The sequence below is a fragment of the Lepisosteus platostomus genome, chromosome 3 (assembly GCF_059453375.1).
Source record: "Lepisosteus platostomus isolate fLepPlt1 chromosome 3, fLepPlt1.hap1, whole genome shotgun sequence".
Lineage (NCBI taxonomy): Eukaryota > Metazoa > Chordata > Actinopteri > Semionotiformes > Lepisosteidae > Lepisosteus > Lepisosteus platostomus.
Genome location: NC_142613.1, coordinates 64,588,509 through 64,597,560, shown reverse-complemented (window position 1 = coordinate 64,597,560; position 9,052 = coordinate 64,588,509). Strand labels below are relative to the sequence as shown.

At 36.7% G+C, this 9,052-nt stretch overlaps 1 protein-coding gene across 4 annotated transcripts in view; it reads left to right on the top strand.

Moving 5' to 3' along the window:
• The first annotated feature begins 316 nt into the window (after nucleotides 1-316).
• Nucleotides 317-9,052, top strand: part of ptk2ba (protein tyrosine kinase 2 beta, a) — an 80,129-nt gene continuing 71,393 nt past the window's right edge. For all 4 annotated transcript variants that reach the window (XR_015935484.1, XM_088626426.1, XM_088626425.1 and 1 more), the window contains exon 1: nucleotides 317-475. The gene's annotated coding sequence lies outside the window, so the exon portion shown is untranslated. The remainder of the gene's footprint in view (nucleotides 476-9,052) is intronic.

Sequence of the window (9,052 nt, the reverse complement as noted above, 5' to 3'; positions counted from 1 at the left end):
GATTGACGTCGTGTTATTTTTACAAATCTACACTGTAGAGGTGACACAGGGCGCGGCGCAAAGTCTCGATACAAGAGAACTTGTCTGTTCAAGCTATTCCCCTCAAGGAAATTTCTTCAGGGTGAAGTTTTGTTTACAAAATCACTGTCCATTAAATGACAGGGAATCATATTGAATTGATCGCAAGCAGAATTATCTGCAGGTTAAAATGAGATATGTCTCACGGTTTTTTTAAACGCCCGGGCTGCGTAGGTAGTTTTAAATTCTTTGGGGAGCAAGCAGTCATACTATAATAGTTACGGTAAACTTTAAAGAATTGTAAGAAATAAGGAAGTGGCGAGAAAAAAAAAGCAGGGGTGTGGCTTACAACTGACAGCCACCTTTTCGGGGTGCAAACAGAAGAGATGTGGAAGAATTAATTCACTTTTCACTCGGCATTGGAGCAAGAGGAGAGACTAACTCGACTTGTGATCAGGTTGGTTGTTGACTGATATAGTCAGGTGCCCGGGCACCCTTGACCTGGCTTATTCTCAGACGGAGTTAAGGCTACCTGAGTGTGAAGTGCCTACACATAAAAAGAAGGAAGTCGGCATTAGGCTTATTTCGCGTGTTTCAAGAAGATAAAAAATCGGCGAGGGTTTTTTTTAGCAGTAAATATGGATATACTGTTTAAATTAAAGTTACACTCATTCTCTTTCACGTTCTGCTGACCTTTTAAATATTTTATTCAACTAAAAAATAATTCAATATTTAATCTCAAGGACAAACACTCTGATAACGGCAGTCAGTACCAGTAGTTGTAACGCCTCTAAATAGATGGTCTCTGTGCATTTAGAAAAATACCCTCAGGAATAAAACTGAAGTGAATTGAGGGGCATAGAAGTTCGTTTAGATCGATCGTGGATTGGAAATGTTTTTTTGTTATATTATTTTATTTCTTAAATAGCCTAACTGTATTTTTAGCGTCCGTGTATTATTGGCACAAATAAATGTTATTCATCTGTTAGTATGAAGCTAAAAAAAATAATATTTTACATCGTATTACAGTTTTAAGGATTTTTTAAATTCGGTCCACTACAAAATGGAATTAGGTGTTGTCGGTACAACAAACAAGTTTTAAAAACGTGATTTAACCATTATAAAAAGAGAGCTTGCGGATTTGTACACAAATAGAAGATGGAACGTAATTTGGAGTTTAGGTGTGCTCTCTTGAAATTCTGTTTTGTGAGCATTTGTCATCACTGCAAGTTTATACAGGTGAGATGGGTATGCATTCCAGCGCCTGAGGCCAAGCAATCCAAACTCTTCAATAGTTTATTGGTATTCGTATCAAATCAAACTGACAGTGACTGCAGTCTGTTAAAATTTCAATATTTTTTTTTATTCGTTGTCTGCGCACGTATTGGCCTAAAATGCCCAGCGATGGTGTCAGTGTGTTGTGAAGTAGTTTTATTTAAATGCTAAAAGTTCACAACGGACGCTCCATTATATATGTACTGTATGTACAGTACAGTACAGTAGGAGGCTTCAGGTGGGTTGAAAAATGGGTTGGAAAATGCTTAGCGGACACTATTGCGTCCGCTAATACTGCCTAATTGCCTGAAGTACCTTGATTAAGAATGCGGTAGTTTTGTCTGAATAGAAACTTGAACCCATCATTTAGTGTCGGTAATGGGTGTAGCACCAAACCACTATTTCACACTACTTCTGCCAAGTTAGTAAAGTAGTTTTTTTTTGTATTGAGCTTATTAAACAGTCATTTGCAACTCCTCTTTACTCTTTTGTACTGCTATTTTATTCCATGACATAGTACTCATTTAAACTTCTTGTAGATTTGCATCTTACCGGGATCTTGGGTGTTAAGGGATATTATTATTTTAAGATACAGCCTACTGTGTCATCTGATTGGTTCTAAGAGGAGTGAGTGAGTATCCATGAAATTCTAAGACAACAGATGTGAATCAAACTCCACTAGATATTTCCAATCCAGTAATACTCTTTGTTTACGCCAAGAATCTCATTTATAATAATAATTGCTTACACTTATATAGCGCTTTTCTGGACACTCCACTCAAAGCACTTTACAGGTAATGGGGACTCCCCTCCACCACCACCAATGTGCAGCATCCACCTGGATTTCAAGCATATTTGTCTGTACATAGACAACTATTATGTATACAGTAGTAATACTAGCTGTTAATGAATAATTGTACTTAAACAGCATACAGAGTGCTTGTCGACTCTCTTGTTTTTTGGTGTTCCTAAATAGCAATATACAGTAGATGCTAGGAAGAATGAGAGGAGTACAGAGCACAATGTGTGCTATCACTGTGTCATTAATTGACAGTCATGCATAGAAACAAAGAATACTATAATATGTGTAAATTCTAATTAAAGAGAAAAGGTTCAGCAGACATTCTCAGAATGAGCCCAGTTTAATCCTATGTCTATTCCTTTCACTCCTAAAGCTTTTGTTGCTATTATCTTTAAATAAAAAAAAATCATAACAAGTATTGTTTTGATTGTATGGTCATCATGCTTGTAATTGTTACGATAGTAACACACCTCTCATGAGGCAAATTGATGCTTTCATGCCAGGGTATGACTGGAAACATGTGAAAAGCTTGTGTTCCATTAATTGATTTGTTTTAATGTAATTTAGTAGCATGCCATGTTGTTACATTTTTTTAAACTATGGTTTTCAAGGTTGCAAAATTCCAGTTATGTTATACACTATGTTAAGAAAGCCATTCTACATGAATGCTACTGTATATCTGTTTGCTCTATTAGTTATGTATTTTATTTCTCATTAAATATTTGGGGACTTATACTGCAGTTCATTAACAAGATGTACAATGATCCCCTGGCTAAATATCCATTAATCAATGCATCATACATTGTGTATCCTTGAAACAATTAGCATGATTCCTTCCCAACAACTACAGTATGTGGGTTTGTGTTTAGTAAAGTGAAATACCTGCAATTTTCAGGGCGGAGTGCTGTTTCAACATTAGTGCATTACATTTGGTGAATCTTCTACATCAGTCGATCAGAACATTAGGGATATAGCCTCATGTCACTTACAGTACATGCCATACCTCAGGTATTTATGTGTTGTTTCTGTTAAGCTTTGTTATTTTTATGTATTGTATCACACAAGCTTTTTTTCTGTGTAAAAAGCCACTACAGTGTAGAACAATGTGACTTCAAATAGTCTTTACACCTGTAATGCTGTAAAACATTGGGTTCAATTAGTCAGGTAATACACATTTTAACATGAGATGATGCATTAATAATGGGACATAGAAGATAAAGGCTAAAACATGAGTAAATTTGCTTAACACTTACAGTAAAAAACTACCAGGCCCCAAATAGTAGTGGTAGTATAATAGTAATAACATAATAGTTTCTTGATGAGTTGTTTGTGCTCCATCTGCGATTTTGGTTTTCTAGTGATATTGGGAAGCAGTGTAGTACAGTATATGTTATTACAGCAGGATGGGTTTGTGTTTCAGGCAATCTTCGTTACCTTTTTTATTCCAAAATTAATGGGTTGCTAAAGCTTAACTGGCTTGTCAGATTTTTTTTTTTGCCTCATCCTGTTTATGTGAAACCTTTTTAGAATTTCCTACAACTAAGCTTAAAAACACCCAGCATCAGAGGTGATTCTCACCTCCTCACATGCCTCTGTACCACGGCCTCTTCGTGACATTACTAGTTCTTCTCTTTCTCAATTTTGGCAGCTGCTGTATCTACTGCACGTCTCACTCGATGGGTATCACATGTGGATCCCACCTCCTGTTTGTTGGAAGTCCTTCTCTTTGTTTTATTTCCCTCCTGATTCTTTGCCCTTTGCCCCCTTGGTATTTAACATAATAAATGACTCTGTGAGCTGTAGCACGTTAATGACTTTTAAACCTGCTGCATTCTTGCTGGTGCCTGCAAAACGTCTCGTGGCTTAGAAAAATATGAATAATGTTTGGCCCAAATCTAAGTTGTCTTTTCTTGCAAATGTAAGCCGGTCTAACTAGCTTATTAAAAAAAACCCAATATAGACAGATAACAACAGGTCACTCAGAATGTATTTCACAAAAAAGGAAAAAAAAAACCCAACACCAACATATACACAGGTCTGTGTCTACACAAATCGTAATTTGTAAATATACTGTAAATGATTAGATGCTGCACACTTTTTACAGTTTGTACTTTGAGTTGTTTTTTTTTATTTTTAATTTTAAATTCCGTGATTTTGCTGGGGAACTAAAATGCAGCTTTAAAGAAAAGTCCCAACAGTCAGTGGTGACACATACACATTAGAACATGCTATCAGAGTGTACATAAATGCAGGTCTCTTTTTGAGCAGTTTACACAGTTTCTCAGGAGTATAAAACGGCGATATTTTACTGTAGAGTAGTAGTTGCGTGTTCAAATCCAGAGCGTGAGGCTACTGTTGTAATCTTGGCCAAAATTGATGTCCTGATTTTAGTTTTGAGAAGTTAAATGGGTAATTCATTTTTAAGTAATTTGGAGATCATGTGGGATCTTTAGCACTCATAGACCAGTGGCTCTTTAGGAATGGTTAAGCCGTGACTAGACTGTGGTTCTCTAGGATGGTTTGGAACCCTTTTTGTCAATCTAGTTATTTTATTTTTGCTTAATAGTTTGATTTTCTTTATTTAATTTAAATTACCTTCATTTCTCTTTTGAGTGTTTGATTTTATTCTTACAAAAAGAAACAAACAGTGTATTGAAAGTGCCCAATGAAGTCAACAATACAGATGACTCTTAATTTACCTTTGTCGGACTGGACAATGCGCTGATTATTTTTTGAAGCATTCTTGGTAATATAGTTTAATGAAGAGATGCTTTTTTTTCCAAAATGGTTTGGTATTTAATCAGATTCTCAGAGGCGTCACATTTCAGATCTGTTGTGAAAGGGTAAAAGCTAGCTAGCAACAGGATATCACAGCCAGAAACAGTAAATTTACCACAAGGAAGTAAGTACAACGCGGCTACAGAAAAAACAAAGAAGAAAAAGAATATGAAAAAACAACCTGCAGTTTCTGCTCACAGAAGCATTTTGTTCTTAATAAAATTACTGCATATACAATCTGTGAGAAGTGGAAAAAATTTACATTAAGATTCTGAGAGTAACTAACATAGATGCCTAGACTGAGGATGTTCAAGCAGGAACTGTGTCAGCATGTACAGTATAGGCTGCAAAGAAACAAATTCCATGCTGAAAGGTAAAGAAAGGAAACAAAATTGAAAAGCCTTAAGATACCTAGATGAGCACTTGAAAAAGACACTATCAGAGATCTGCAGTCCTGATGGCATTTTGCCTAAAATGTGATGAGCGGCCCAGCTTTAAGCCTTGATTATGTTAGATTTTGAAGGACTTGAAGATGGAAAATCTGAAGGAAGATAGGCAACCTTGAAAAGATATCCTATTTACAGTTTTTAAAGGTTTGTTGTTTCGAGTTGGTCTGGTAAATGGATCCATCAAGTGCATTATATGGTATAAGGATGTTCACTACTGTATGGTATTGAAAGATTCTAGTAGCAACTCAGTTAATTTGTATGTAGGCCAGGCCAACTTAATTCAAAGTATCTGCAGAAATTTAGCAGCAGGATGTGGTTAATTGGATTGTCGTGTTGAGTTGTCAGATCATCTTTTATAACTTAAATCAAAAGCAGATTTGGAAAGGAGAGCTCTGTTATAAAACAAGCAACCTCTGGAGATCTGTCACAGGAAGCACCTGAAATATTCGAATCCCCACGTTACAAAAAAGGTATTACTGCTCTGGAATCGGTCTAGAAAAGAGCAACCAGATGCATTCTGGACATGAAAAGAATGTCTTACGCTGTCAGACTGAACGAACTTGAACAGAGAACACTCAGGTGGACTCGTACATATTCAGAATTCTCAAAGGCTTCAGAGTGAGCAGTGAGACACGAGTAGAAACTGTATGGAAGTATGAAAGTGCATTTAAAACCAAGAACAGCTGGTACATCTTCACCAAAGTGGTGAAAGCAAAAGCCAATACCCTAGCTTCCTTCAAGAAATGGCTGGTTGAGATCCTTGGATTATTTAGCTACTATCTTCTAAATGGGCCAGATGGGATAAATCTCCTTCTGTCTTTGTAACCTTTTTTATCGTTTTAATTTTTGGGTATATACTGTATATTTGAGTGATTTGGGAATTTGGAGAATGGTGATGGTTCCTCGACTATTCGAATCATGCTGACATTTTCCCAGTTGGTCGGGACCTTTCAGCTTGATCCCTGGGACTCCGGCGCGTGTTTTCCAAGACCACATTGACTAAGCAGTCACAATAGCGTTGTATCTTAGTGTTTTCATAAATGCTTCTGACAGTGTGTTAAGCACCATAACCCATGATGAAATAGACTCAGGCTATAGATTTTACTGACCTGCATTAGATTTGTCTGTGGTACTGTCATTAGCTCTCTTACTCTTACTCAGTATGTCCATCATATAAATTGTCCTCTCTAAAACACGACTTCTTACCCTGTGGAATGGGGAACCCATAACAGATTGCAAAAAGATGTTTTAAAGCTCTCAATAGAGAAAAAAAGTTCATGAACTACTACTTTCATACTGAACTGCCAACTTTTCTTCAATATGCGACGATAAATTAAATAGGTTCAGATATCCACAGCAGTGCAATTGTGTTTTCCATTTATCAGTAGTGCTGAAAACTAAAAACTCTTCCTTACAGGTTAAGACGCAATGTTAATTGGAAATATATTACATATATTATTACACTATAATATATATATATTATATTACACCATTGCACTTCCTTGACCTCCAGAGTCACTCAAATAGATGAAGATGCTGAGTCCGTACTCGCAAAATGTAGATGTGTCCAGTTTTTTTATTCCTTTTGTTTAATGGGTTTGACTTTGGCGGTTTTAACAGCTTCAATATGTTTCTGTCCTGCAGCTGTCCTTTGGTGTTTGGTTTAAAGTCAAGCAAAAATCTTCAACCCTTGTAATACTGAAAAGGAGTGATCTTTGCTTATCTCGTTACGTTTGATGCTTTTGTAGCGGAAAATGATAACATTATCCTGTATATGTAGTGTAAGTGAAATTATTGGGGTGAAATACTCTTCAGTACACCATCCCTTTTTTAAGATTATTTTCTTTTCCCAAAAGAGAGAACAGAGCCCCAAGCCAGAAAAAAAAATCATGACTACAAACTATTGAAAATTAATACTATACACAAAATGTAAAAAATAATAGAATTTACTGCCAGGGTCCTAAGGCTGTGAGGTTTTAACCTCTTTTCCCTATAGAACAGTAGAGGTGTTCATGGACTGTCTCGCAAAGGTCTGCAGTCGGTACTCTCTGGTTGTTGTCTTGTCTTTCTACTTTTTCTATCTCCTACTCTATTCTCTTCTCACACAAAGCACAGATTGGTATATATACCCCATTGGTATGAATTAAGTCCCCTAATTAAAACCTGACTGGAGTGTCTTGATGTACTGGGCATAGTGTATGTGCTTTTCATATTAGGTGGTAACTGCTTATATAAGTTGATTCACCTGTGTCGATTCTGTATCTTGAATTATGTTTAGTTGCCTTACATTTTAAGAACTTAATGATGGGATCTTTAAAGTAAATGAGATAACTGAGGCTTCATGCAAGCTGCTCTGCAGAAAATCAAATGCAAAAGTCCAAACGACATCAGGCAGTTTTTGTTTCTAAGTCAGAAGTTATGAATGAAGTTCGTATTGCATCACCCACACTCTTAAAGAATGTGTTTAGGATAAATGCTGCATTACTCATTGCTTTGTAAAGATGAGAAGATTGTAAAAGTGGAAGCTTTAAATGATTAAAATGTTGGCATTAGGTTGCCTTAGATACCGTTTTGCGTTCTAAAAAATGGCCTTCAGAGGGTGTACTGTGGTTTTGCTTCTGAGCAACAATTTCATGTTCCTTTTAAAACCGAAGTCAACATTACTTTTTCAGTTTCTGTGCTCAGTAAACAGAATGAAACCTGAGAGCTATGATGCATTTGATTTTTCTTGAAACATGGGTAAAACGCAATATTAGGAATAGTTTTACCCCTGCATATACCATATACTTTTATACTTGTACTATAAATTACCAGCTACTGGATTAGTTTATTTAGTTTCTAAAGTGATTGCTTATAGGCGGCACATTTGGACAGTGGTCAGCATTGCTGCCTCACACCTCTGGCCTGCTGGGTTCAGTTCCAGTGGTGTTATCTGCGTGTTTGTATTTGTATGTGTTCATGCGGGTTTCCTCCCACAGTCTGAAGACGTACTGTTAGGTTAATAGGCTTATGGGAAACTTGTCTCTGGTGTGAAAGTTTGTGTGTTTGTTTCTTTGTGTGCACTGTGATGGACTGCCATCCTGCCCAGGGTGTATCCTGCCTTGTGCCTGTTGCTTGCTGGGATAGTCTCCAGCTCCCTTAGAACCCTGTATTGGATAAAATGTTTAGAAAGTGGGTGAGAAAATAGGACTATATACTTTTGTATTTTAACTTAATTTGACACATTTGGGCATATTGTAATCCAAACAACTTTAAAACTATACATACTGCACATATATGTATTATTTTAAAAAGAAAATATAGAACTTTAAAAAAGCATGAGTCATAATGCTAGAGGTAGCTTGTGGTTAGGTTTTCTAATAGCCAAACAGATCCTGGGTCTTCCATTGAAGAGTCTAAAATTATACGGGGAGCTCTCAGTAAGGGGATGCTTATGTGCTGTGTCTCTGCAGCTGCAGCACAGCAGCACAGAGCTTTATCAGTAAAGACTATATCTTTTGGTGGTGGTAAAAATACTATCCCGCACTGGTAGCTAATGAATTGCTGTAGATCTTAGGGTTTTGTGATAATACACATTATATGGTTTAATTGGATTTCCATGCACAAGGATTGAGTGCTAGAAGCCCAGACGGATGCACAGTACTTGCCATCTGAAAAACCTGACAGCATAGCCAAGATGGAGAGTATTTCCATGTTGTTACACCCAGCTAGTTTCGGCTTTGATTTGCTC